This window comes from Panicum virgatum, unplaced genomic scaffold (assembly GCF_016808335.1).
Source record: "Panicum virgatum strain AP13 unplaced genomic scaffold, P.virgatum_v5 scaffold_183, whole genome shotgun sequence".
Taxonomy (NCBI): domain Eukaryota; kingdom Viridiplantae; phylum Streptophyta; class Magnoliopsida; order Poales; family Poaceae; genus Panicum; species Panicum virgatum.
Genome location: NW_024376262.1, coordinates 309983 through 322500, shown reverse-complemented (window position 1 = coordinate 322500; position 12518 = coordinate 309983). Strand labels below are relative to the sequence as shown.

The 12518-nt window shown below is 44.4% G+C and overlaps 1 protein-coding gene across 1 annotated transcript in view; it reads right to left on the bottom strand.

The window, feature by feature from the left end:
• Positions 1-219, bottom strand: part of LOC120693838 (putative cytochrome c biosynthesis ccmC-like mitochondrial protein) — a 3357-nt gene extending 3138 nt beyond the window's left edge. Inside the window, exon 1 of the mRNA XM_039977056.1 lies at positions 1-219. This exon is cut by the window's left edge and continues 3138 nt beyond it. The gene's annotated coding sequence lies outside the window, so the exon portion shown is untranslated.
• Positions 220-12518: the final 12299 nt, after the last annotated feature.

Here is a 12518-nt window from a genome sequence, read left to right as displayed (position 1 = left end):
TTTACTAGAGGATGGATTCTCCTATGAGAAAACACACACTCCTGGGATGACTTCTTTTCTTTCTTCTGAAGTCAGAATTACCAGGCATAACATGATAATTCCTCTATGGCGTGTGCTCCTTTCCTATGTAATGACTTTCCTCCTTTTTCATGCCTCGTGCGCGTGCATAAGCTACGAGTTCCCTGGCCCACCCTAGTTCATCGAATAGTGAGACTGTTCATTTCTTTTTTTTTTTAAATGAGTTTACCGAATTGACAACTCTTCTTTTTTTTACTTTATAGAGAGAGAATTTTGCAGCATTTACAATTCATATTACGCAATAAAATAAGAAGAGACAGCTACATGAGTAGGCGAGCATTCATTTGAGCTGCCTTAGTTCTTCACAAGAAGCAAGCCCCTAAGATAATAAGTTGTAGTGGGTGTCCTCTTTCCAGATGCGAAAGGCTTCTTTCTCTCTACTCTTTATATTATAGTGGAGATGCTAAAAACAAATGATTGAAACCTGCTTGCCCTTCTGATTTATTCCTTGCTGGCACTACGCTGACCGAGGGAGGGTTCTGATGAATATTGGTCATCACGCGTGGACTTCTCTTCAGGCCTCGTTTTCCCTTATAGATTGCACACCGGCCTTCGCCCTTTATCTGGCGCGAGCTGACCAGAGGAGAAGAAGGTGCGGAATCAGTCCGCCAGCTTGCTCTTTTCGTGCATGACAGGTGCTCATTCTTTCGAATGGTGGTGTTGCCACTAACCTTTTTACCCGGGAATCGGTGGAATTCAAATCCCTTCGGACCTTGCTCGACACAGTCCTTAGTATGATGCCGATCTCTTAGGATGGACCGAGCGAGACTAAAAGCAAAGAGCACAGTGCTAAAGCCAACAGGCATTAAGGAAAAGAGTGCTATAAGAGCTAAAGTAAAGCACAGTGCGAAGGAATGCATTTTCTTTTTAGAAGGGCAGAGAGTGGGGGAGGAATGATTCTCAGAAAAAGGGTAGGGTTAGGGTATTGGTCCAGTTAGCTCGGAAGCTTTGACCCGGTATCAATCCCGGTTCCAGGAAGACTCCATTCAGAAAATGAATCCTGGGTCCTACTCGGGCCGGTCTTATTCAATTAAACCGAGAAGGGCAGGCAGGTGACGCAAGTGTAAGGTGTGACCCTCGATCTGTCTGTGAACCGGAAAGGAGGTATGGTACTCGAAATCAACTTGTTACTCTGCCTTCCTATCAACAGGAAATGGCTTGCATGGATCCAAAAATAAAACGAAAACCAACAATTCAACAACGTTGCAATGGGGAAGGTCGGATCCTTGACCGAGAGGAGGCCATCCCGAGTTGGTAAGAGGTTGGAAAAGAGGAAAGCAGCTACCCGACCGCGCTAGTTGCTCAATCCGTGGCTTGTGATACTAAAGAAACCAAGCAAGAAAACGGATGCTATGCTAGTTAGCGCTACGAGCAATCAAACGGATATGCTCAAAGGAAAGAACGGACATTTCTACGAGTGAACTCTTCATTCAATAAACAAAGCATGATTGGAGCAAGCTGCCTTGACCAATATACTGGATCTATACCATCTGAGAAGAAAGGGGTGATTCCTACTATGACACCAGATAATCCACCAGGGAATAGTCAATCCTAAACTAGATAAAGCCGAGTATGCGAGGAAGCCTAGGTAGCTGTTTGATCGGAGGAAGCACGGCGGAAGGAGGCGGCTAGAACATTCCCTCAAGGAAGAAGCCATATGTTGTCTTACCATGAGCTGTATCCTTTGGTCAAAATGAACAGAGTATTTATTGCCTTTATTGGATACAACGGGGGGTGGTCCCCATACATCATAGTGAATAAGCTCCAGTGGAGCAGTAGCACGAGAAGTAGATGTAGAAAAAGAGAGCTTATGGTTTTTTGCTTTCCAACAGTCAGAACGGAAAGATTGAGTAGAGGTAGTAACATAAATTTTCTTAGTGTGCTTACGAAGCCGAAGAACATGTGAGGAGGGATGCCCCAAGCGACAGTGCCATACATCTGCTGAGACACGTGAACCTAGGAAAACCGAATAAGATGATACTTATATAAGCCGCTTCTCGGCTTATCGAACTATAGCCAGGTTTGTTTCCCGCTCGCTCCATACGACTAGATATTTCTTCTAGTGTCTTTTTATTTATTGCAGCCGTTTATTGTGTAGATGAGGTTGGGTTGATGATGCCACCAATGGGAGGAAAGTTTAGTTTCGTAATGAAATTCTTTCTCCGGGCCGGAGTAAATAGAGGTGGAGCAAAGAAAGGCAAGGTAGCTGATAAAGAATTTTTTCATTATTCCCCCCTTATTAGCATTCTGATTGCTTAAGAACTCCACAAAGTATGTAAGTTCTGCGACGAGTAAGCCCAAAAAAGCCAGTACCACCTCGAGCTGCATCAATCTTTGCAATTCAAGTTTACCACACCTACTACGACAAAATTTTGCAAGAAGATAGGAGGAAAGTTATCCATTGCACCAACTTCACTTTTACTGTAAACCGCGCCCACTGCACTGACACATGTATCAATTATCTAGTTAGTGAGATGCCCCAGCTACCTTGCCCAGCTGAGACCATTGGTTGTTCAAACTGAGGAATTATCTTATTCCGACGACCTACGACTCTAGAATAACAACAGAAAGAACATGTTCAAACGAACTGAACAAAGATGGTTTGATTTCTAGCTCTGCTTGTCCGTAAGTGCTTTCGTCCTTTATGATTGATTTTCCACGACCAAGTACTTAGACTAGGATAGAGCGAGCCTATACAAACTCGAAACTTGCACACTTTGATCATCCGTATGAGCAGTTCAACCAATCAATTTTCGTGTAACTAGAATTGTGGTGTGCTTGAGCTCCATTAATACACCCTCATTGAATCGATGGGTTGCATCTACATGTGCTAGGAGTAAAATATGCAAAGTAAATGAAGCATAACGCTTAGAAACTAATTCTCCTGTTCAAGTGGTACCTCTTTTCAGAAAGAAAAGTGAATTGAAATGAGTGCGGCTGTATCATGCTCCTAAGTCTGGGAAAAGCCAAATTGACTATGAAAGAGATGGCTCAATAGTACCTGAAAGATGAGAATGGGACATACTAATAAAGGTCTTTCATCAAAAAAGCGGATCGATAGGTTCTACTTCGTCTTCTACAAGGTCTCCGCCGGTTAAGATGAGATCATCCACATAGAACAAGACTATAGCTAGCCACATTTCTTCTTGGTGAATAGGCTCGAATCCATAGTGCCCTCTTTCAGGAAGAGTCATCCCAGTGAAAGGCAACCAAGCTTGATTTCAAGACGTTCCTCAGATTCCATGATGTCCTTATTGCCTGCCCAATGGGACTAAAAAAGGAATTCTAGGGCAAACTCGATTTTCTAGAAAGTTTATACAACGAAGAATTTCTTACTGTCCACATAAACTAATATATTTTTCAAAATGTACCTTTGCCTCCAACCTTGGAAAGGAGCTTTTTTGATGACTAAAAGTACCGAATGCTCAACCGCACGCCAGTCAAGGCCTTAAATCAAGGATCGGGACAAGGCACAATCGGAGTTAATCGACTCGTCGGAACAACATACACTATATATGAATTGGATGAAATGAAAAATTCGATTTCCGATCGTCACTAGTCCTTAGCCGCCTTATTAGCATTAAAAAAGGAGGATCCCTATATCGATGAAAATCCTATCCTGCCTTTTCCCTCGGTGATGCAGCTCCAATTTCATCTTGTCTACAGCATCTTTGTACAGAATCTCGGCCCGCCTGCCGGTGTCTACCAAGACTCGTTGAACATGAAATCCTACCATCTGAACAGACAAGACTACCTCATCATCATGCTCTGCACGTAAACATAATCTTGATTATAAAATGTTTTCACTCCTCCTTCTCTTGTCCTCTTCTTGTCTGGCCAAGGAGCTCGTATTGGACCTAGGAAAAAGGGAGCTCTAGCGATGTTCTCTAGCGCTCGTTATCGTCATATCTCATATCAAAGCAATTGATTCGAATTGAATTGCACTTCTGCTCGTAACCACTACGAACCGGAAAGGAAGGAAGCAGCTTTAGAGGAGGGAAGCCATAGATTGCCGTACCGTATCTACAACTATAGAATGTGCTTTGCCTTTGCCGCTAAATCGTATTGTTCGTATTGCGCTAGGTCTTTTTCGCTAGGTTATAAGCTCGTCATTTCTCTATTCGTAGTAATCCATTCGTACGCTTCGAAAAGTAAACCTCCAAAGGAAGGAACCTATTTTTCTAGGAAGGGTTTAACCAGATGCAGACGAATCCTCCTAGATAATTTCTGAAATTCGCTACGCTCGCTACAGGTAAGGGATAGCGCTAGTGCTACGCTTTAATTTCTTTAATTCGCTCTTGCTCCTCATACTCGAACTAGGAAGCAGGGCGTAGACCAATATTTCATTATCAAAAGCATATTTCCCTGGCGTCAACCCCGGAGGGGAACTGGTTAAAACCCTTTGCTTGAATTCTCAATCCCTCTCATCCTTCTGCTTAGACGGGCTTTCTCCCAAGTTTATTTAAAAAGATAGAAGAATAGATCATACTTCAATAAGACAGGCTTTATCTGGTAAAATGCATTCCTCTGCATCTAACTAAAAGGGGTTGCTAATATCTCCCTTGCCACCGAAAGTTCATTCAGCTGAAGTGCGACCAACATGTCACCACCACTTCTGGCGATAGATTGCTCCCCACGCTAGACTGATCGATAGGATCCTTTTGAGACATAATTGCCTTCTTAGGCTAGACTTTCTTGACTAAGGAACTTCTATTCTATTTATTGCTTTCTTTGCTCTTGCTGGTCTCGATACAAAGAAAGAAGATAGGCTTCCGTTCTTCTTGATCTTACGCCAACTCAACTAGATTAGCTAGTGACGATAATAGTTTGTTTCAAGAAATGCTTCATTCACCCGAGGCTCTAACTTGACTAAATACGAGAAATTAGGGGTGGCTGGTTTTTAGACTTAATTACTCCTTGCATGCCCGCCCGGCTCACTACTTCATCTTACCTTGCTTATGAAATTCCTTAGGGCGGCAGGAACGAATGAGACTGACTTTCCTTCTGCAGGTCGTCCTTTCTTATCGGGGATATTGATTTTTTCATGCAGTCCCTGGTCTAATTTTCATACTCAGAAAGAAGGAACTCAACTGGTTTTCTGGGTGTGCCGGTGCATCTGCTATCTACCCAGATGGTAATTCTCTTCAAAATGGAGTATAATAGTAACTTGTGATTTTGTCTGGTATTTATGCTTTCTTCTTTGGTCTCAAATTATGAAATTCAGCGTGGGAGATGTGACGAGATTTCATTCCAGAGGAAGAAAGGGATTATTTCATTGTTGCGGGGACAACATCATCAAAGGTACTGTAAAATGCACAATAGCATGTTGATTTGACTTATTACTTTGCATGATGAATTTCCTAGGTGAACTCATGTAGATAGCAGCAGCTAAAATATATATGGACAACGTGGGAGATGATGAGGGCACAACTCCTGCAAAAGAAATAGAAAATCTTAAGAGGAGAAGATGCAAAATTGGCTCTTGTCATAATCTCTTATATCTTTGAGAAGAGCTGGGGTCTTCTTCCACCTCTACTCCAGGCTGTGGGCACTAGTAAGAGTATCTTCGCCCCCTCCCTCTTTTTCTTCAGGTAGGAAAGAGTAGTCAGCAGGATTTGGCAAGCCGAAGAAGAAGAATGACTTCCAAGTGCTCTCTTCTAAGGTGAAGTAATGACTGAGTCCATGTTTGTCCACCGGAATGGCTGACTTGATCTTCCCATCATCTCTATAATTATCTTTTCTTGCTAACTTCACGGAGACTGAGATCCATGGTATAAACCTATTTTCCTCAAGGTTCAGCTTGATAAGCCGTAGCTTTCTATCTCGCTCTTCTCTTCAGCATTCCATCCCTGGGGCATTTAACCTTGTTTTTCCCTTGTGAGCCGCCTATGTAAATCCACGATCTTTAGGCAAATTTGAATCAATCATCGCTCCAGTGAGTAACGTATTTTTTGGACTTGTAATAATAGCCTTGTCCAGTAGCGAAGTACTAACTTCTTTACTTTGCTTGCCCTGTCCGCCTTTCAGGAAGCCTACTTGGCGATGAACAAGACTTTGAAGGTCGAGTAAACTATTCGAAGGATCGCCGATTCAGTCCTCTTTTTTTATGTTGTAGAGTACAAGTCCGTAACTGGTCTTTTCTTTGGGAATGGTAACCTTACCCCGTGGTCAAACTCTTGTCTTGTGGGTGGTCAATCTCAAACTCTTTATTAATATAGGCGGATATTCTAAGAAGGCTAATAATCATTCTCAAAAAATCCTTGCCTAAATCTGCGCCATCGGTGTCCGTCTAGTGAAGATAGCTAATGGATTCCTCCCCAAGCTTCTTTCTTATTAGTTGCCTCAGCACCCGAGTAATAGACAGTGGGACTAGTTCTTAGTAGGCAAGCACCTCCTTGAGTGTCCAGTGTCAAAAGAATGCCAGGACCAGCCGATCCATCCAAGGTGAATGAGCCGCACGCGCCTCTTGAGCTACTCAATTCTCTCTTCAAGATCTTAGTAATCTTCATCTAGCGCCTAGGTATTTACTCATACCCCGGGTTACACCTTTCTCAACCTCAGTATGTTCGTGACCTTTTGGTTCGTAGTAAAATGGCTGGAGCCAAATCGTGCCTTACACCTATAATACCTGGTGAAGCACTTTCTAAGTTTAGTGGTACACCAATGAACGATCCCCACCTCTATCGTAGTGCTCCCCAATATGCTACTATCACCAGACCAGATATCACCTTTGCGGTTCACAAGGCATCGCATTTTATGCATCAGCCCACTGCACTGGACAGCGTTAAAGCGTGTTCTGCCTTATCTCAAAGGTAATGGCATTCACATCTCGACCCGCTCGCCTCTGGAAAACCATGCCTATAGCGACGCAGACTGGCCCGTCCTTTAGGCACCTTTGGAAGGCAGGGGGCAACCCAGTTTTTAAGGTAAAGTACCCATTTATTCACCCAATCAAGTCAGCAGGATCCACAGAAGCAGTCTTTTCCACCACATCTCCCGGGCCATCGAATAAGATTTGATTTGTTTACGAGCGTATCTTTCGACTAATATTTTATGAAAGAGCGAAGCAAGCCAGCCGTCTACTTTCCCAACCGAGTATTCTAATGAGCCAAAGCCAGCCGAAGAATCTTTTGGTTGTGTCCCCATGGGTAGTGTCCCTTAGTTTTTAGTATAGCCGGAATTACAAACTTTCAATTAGAATAAATCCGCCTAGAAAAAGTAATTCCTTTTATCGGCTCACCTATTTGCTGATGAATCTTACTTGCTTGTTGGTAGCGGAGGGTTGGTTTTTTCAGTTCCTTATTTGCCCACCTTCTCTACTCGAAATGGTAACCAGACCTTACAATTCAAATCTCTTAGACTAGAGCTCCCAGGATAAGATTTTTTTTATCTATCGAGCGAGCCAGCTATAGGCCCACCAGCCAGCGCCAGGTTTGGATATGCAAGTTTCGTGCCGTCCATGACCCTCCCCGGCAAGTCAATAATCTTTTTCCTCTTCAAGTGAGGAAGAAGTGTCAAAGTCTGTGATCTAAGTACCTGTTCTCTCAGTACCTTACAGTAGTGAATACCCTGTCTTGTTAGAAGGAGATTTTTGCTATTAGATAGCCCCAAACCTTGTCAGTCAGGATTTTAGTTGCTTCTTTGTAGGCGGATACTGAACTCGCTCTCTGTAGGTTATGGGTATCGGGTCAACCTTCCTTATCGGGGAACCCTTCCTTCTCACTCCGCTTTTTGACCAGCTTTTTGTCCAGCTCTTTTGCCGAAGGCTCGCCCACAAAAGCAGAGCTAAGGGTAAGAAAGCTAGTAAGAAGCTGGCTAAAGGACGGATCGAGTAGGAAACCCCATATTTTGGTCATAACATTGATTTGAACTAAAGAAGGAAGTTTTTTTATTTTTAAAGAGAAGGGATTGGAATCACGGTAGCAGTAGAAGTTCACGCCGCTGGCTAGTCGTATCCGGCTATTTGTACATTTGATCAAGATCCAGCTCTTTCCATTGTTTTTTCAGAGCAACACGCCGCAGCCTCTCCCATTCTCAACACGCCGCTGTACATTTCCATCTTGCCTTCGTAATCATGCTAGCAGTGATAATAAGAATTCTATCGTAAGAACACTAGCTGGAGAAGGGAATCTGTATCTGACCATAGAAATCTGTCCATTGTAATAATTCCATCGTCATCTGGTTATCTGGACATTGACATCAGACCAGCTATTTCCATTGTTATCAAAGGCCGGAGTCAATAGGTTTCGTTCACTTAGGACGCTGTTGCCCAACCAAGCCCCATAACCTTGATATCCAAGGAACGCTGTCCAAGGTTTTTCCCCGATACCCGATTCCCGAGCGTTGAGAAATACTGGTTTATTGAGTCAAAGCAGAGTGACCTGCGGCCTGGTGTTAGCAGGCTGAGGACACCACACAAAAGCTGGAAAAATAAGAACTATATAAGAGTTTGATCGGATTCGCCAACCTCCACAAAATTTATACCTATCCTTTCGCCTAAGATGATCACGAACGAAGACAGAGAATTGCGTAGATAGGAGGAGGAAACGAACCAACCCGGGGCCCCAAACAAACAAAAGGGAATGAGAGAAATGATCGGAACGATTGAGGAAAGAAAGAGAATGGCGGCCCCTTTCCTTTCGCCCAGGGGGCATCGTCGTCGGGGACAGGCTTCGAGGGTTCTTCCATATTTAGATATAGAGATAGATGATGATAGAGATCTAGATCTTTCTATAGATAGATCCTTTGATAAATTTCTATTGATCCGCTTTCAAGATCTATGAACAAGAGAGAAAAAAAAAAATATCCATGTAAAAAAAAAGAGATGAATAGATAGAGCTGAGCCGATAGCAGGACTGGGTACGATGATGGGGCGAGAGAGGGAAAAAAACCTTCGGGGTGGATCGGGAAAAGTGACCTCCGGCTCAGCCCACGACTCCCTTCCCTTCGCATAGCTCAGGTGACTCCCTTCCCCCTTTTTTCCCAGAATGAATTCGCCCGACACGACGAATCCTGCCCTCCTGTCTTTCTTTCTCATTGAATGAACCACTGCCTGGGACGCCCCTATGCCTATGAATTCAATGATTTAAGTAAGGGCCCGGGGAGGAAACTTCGGAAAGAAAGCCTACTGGTTGGTCTGGTTGTCCCCCCGGCGGTGCCCGGGCGGGCCTCGGTTCAATCTTGCCGATTCTACCTAGACATGGCTCAAAACGAAGGGGTAAGGCCAAGTGTTCTTAAAACAAAACTCTCAGTGCACTTCGGAGCACGGTCTTCCGTTAGGTCCTTTACGGACGACGAAAGCCCCTTGGCTATACTCTACTCTTCGCCTCCGGCTGTTCTGTTCTTTCCTTTTGGCTCGGCGGAGCTGAGCTGGGTTCCATTACACTCTGTAGGAAATGCATAGACAGTCCACGCAGCAAACCGAGGCCCTGCGTGCGCCGTACGTACCGCCTACGAATAATAGGTAGCCCCACCCCAGGCAGAGTTTGTGAGCCGTGTAATAGGCGACCATTTCGCGCGGTTCGGGGGGCACTTGAATAAGCCGCCGGCACCCGGCTGCGTCTTTACCCCTATCCAATTTTTGGGCCAATTCCCCCTTCGTACTACCAAAAAATGAGATTCTTGCCGAATCCGAGTTTGCTGCTCCAACCATTACAAAACTAATACCTATTCTGTTTAGTACTTCAGGTGCTTCTCTAGCGTATAATGTCAATCTCGTAGCGGATCAATTCCAACGAGCCTTTCAAACTAGTACTTTTTGTAATCGACTCTATAGCTTCTTCAATAAACGCTGGTTCTTCGATCAAGTTTTGAATGACTTTCTAGTCAGATCGTTCCTGCGTTTCGGATATTCAGTCTCATTCGAAGCTTTAGACAAGGGTGCTATTGAGATATTGGGCCCTTATGGTATCTCGTACACATTCCGACGATTGGCCGAGCGAATAAGTCAACTTCAAAGTGGATCTGTTGTGCGAAGAGTGCGTTATGAACCGTGGCCGCCTACCTGCTTTGGTTGGTGGGGGCGGCTCCTCCGTTGTGGGTAAACGGGAAACCCGACTCTACGAACCCGAGGAAAGGCTGCACAGCTTCCGTAGGGGCGTTAAGACCGGAGCTTTTTGTAGTGCTAGCAGGAATGCAAGTGAATGAATCCAATCCCCTTTCAAATCGGCGAGGTAATACCTTATTGAAGTAGGGCACGCTACGGCAACACAGGACTGACGGGGTGGGGGCTTGCTGTCTACTTGGCGAGCCTTCACTGCCCCCTTCTGTAACTTCCCTTCTTTCGTCCGTCCACGAGGCAGTCAAAAGAAAGAGAGAAAGGGGCGGCTATAACGCAGGAGTCGTGGCGGTTGTATGCCACAAGGTCCCTATAGACAAGGGGACAAGTGAATCATCGCTTTTGGGCGCAGGCAGCCCTCTACCATCCATCCCATTGCATTCCTCTCATAGAGTACTGTACCGTCTCAGACCAGATACATCTATGGAAAGAAAGGATTTCATAGAAAATATTCTTCTATTTTTTTGGATCCCCATGCATTCCGTTATTCCCGTAACTATGGATTGATTGTCCCTACCTAACTAAATGGTAGTGGTCTAGGGAGCGCAATTGCTAGAGCACGGGAGAATGAAGAGTAATGATTTAAGCAAGAGCAGCCGGACGGACTACTATAGTCAGTCTAGTGACTACTATAGTCTTTTCTTTCTTTGTAGTTAAGTAATAATGTTTGGTATAGCAGCCTTTCCGAGCGAGTCTCTGGGATCTCCTGTAAACCCCCATGATGTGGTAAAGGGAGGATATTAGGGGAAGCAGTGAGTGGAGATTCCCCTGCAGAGAGCCGGATGAGGGGAGACCCTCACGTCCGGTTCGGAGGGCGGGGATATCCCGACCCTACTATCATTATGCCTTTGCAATGTTACTTGGTTCAACTCCATTTGTGACCTTTTCTCGTATGTGGGACTCTCTATCTTCTTGGGTAGATTCTAGATCGTCTTTCATTTTGTTAGTGAGTAGTTTTCTTATTAATAAGTCAAGTCAAGAATAATAAGAGAACTGTAGGAGCTTGCCAGGACGGCTTGGTAAGCAAGCTACCTGTTATGTAGGCGCCAACTCCCAGTTCTTTCTCTTCTTTCTTTTTGATTTTTTTTCTAGTTTTTTATACTATACGTATAATCACCTTTCCGGGGAAGGGGTAACATAGACGGAGGCACATGTAGACAGATACAGACTTTTCAATCTTTTGCCTAAGCGAAGTAGATAAGTATGAGGGAAGAAGTATTTGATTGTCCAGCATGATCGGTTTCATAAGTCCAGTTGTGTCAGAAGCTAGAGTTGCCTTTATTAGTGGATAAGGGTGGGTTAGGCATGACATTCTTAATCGTAGACAAGGCGCGCTGCGGAAGAGCTTGATTGCTAACTAATTGCTTGCTTTTAACCAGTGACTGACTTACACGGCTACTACTTTCCTGAGTACCGCTTCAGAATCGTTCCTACTTTCCTTTTTAAAGGTCTTCCTCTCTCTACTGGGATTTACTCGCTTAGAAGTCGAGGGGGTCCCATTTCCATTCCTTTGCCAAAGACCCTAACGACAGCTTGAACTACCTCTTTGTCTCATTGATCCGAAAAGAAAGGAAGAAGTCCCACAGAGGTATTGGTTCGAGTCCAATTCATGATTTCAGTTCAGAAGGACTTCATTCAATCGAAGTTTAGGATGGAGCTATCACTAATAGACAGATGGGATTGTTTGCAACAAAGTGTCTATATAGCAAGGGCTCTTTAAACTTTATCCTATAGAATAGGGACTCGACCAAAGGCTCAGCCGAAAGAGAAACTTTCTCAGTCGAAGAATTCGAATCTCACTTTAAGACGATTGTTAGCCGTCTCAGTAAGGGTAGTGAGCAAGTTTAGGTTTAGGAATAGGAATGATTCTTAGGAAGCGAAGCAACCTCTTCTCTTTGCGTGACTCCTTCTTAGGGCGTGATTCCATCGGGCTTCCAGCTGAAGGATGTGTTCAAGTCGCTTCTTTTCCGCTTTCAAGCTGAATCAAGTGGGGATGATGGGAAGTCTAAGTCAAGATTGATTGATTAGTTCTTTGGTCTGGTAAAGGAGAAAGAAAGAACCTGAGAAGAGCATAGTTGGAACTCTTTACCGGGATCATAGGGGCTATGCCCCCCTCTCTCTGTCTCAGTCCCTGCCAACGGCATAGCAACCTACTCTTCCTTCTGATGCAGCCTTCCTTGATCCATAATTTGGCTTCCTCATTTATTGATTGCCCGCAAGCGCCTCAACACTATTGAGTGAGCCTCATAGAATCCTCAAGGCCTGAAGTAGAAGTTCTTCGAACCTTGTTTGTGTGTGTTCGTGCCCACTCCAATAGAGCGTTTGGCCCTGTGAGCTTTGACTACGAGAGCTACCTATGTCAAAGTATCGGCAATTAAGTGGA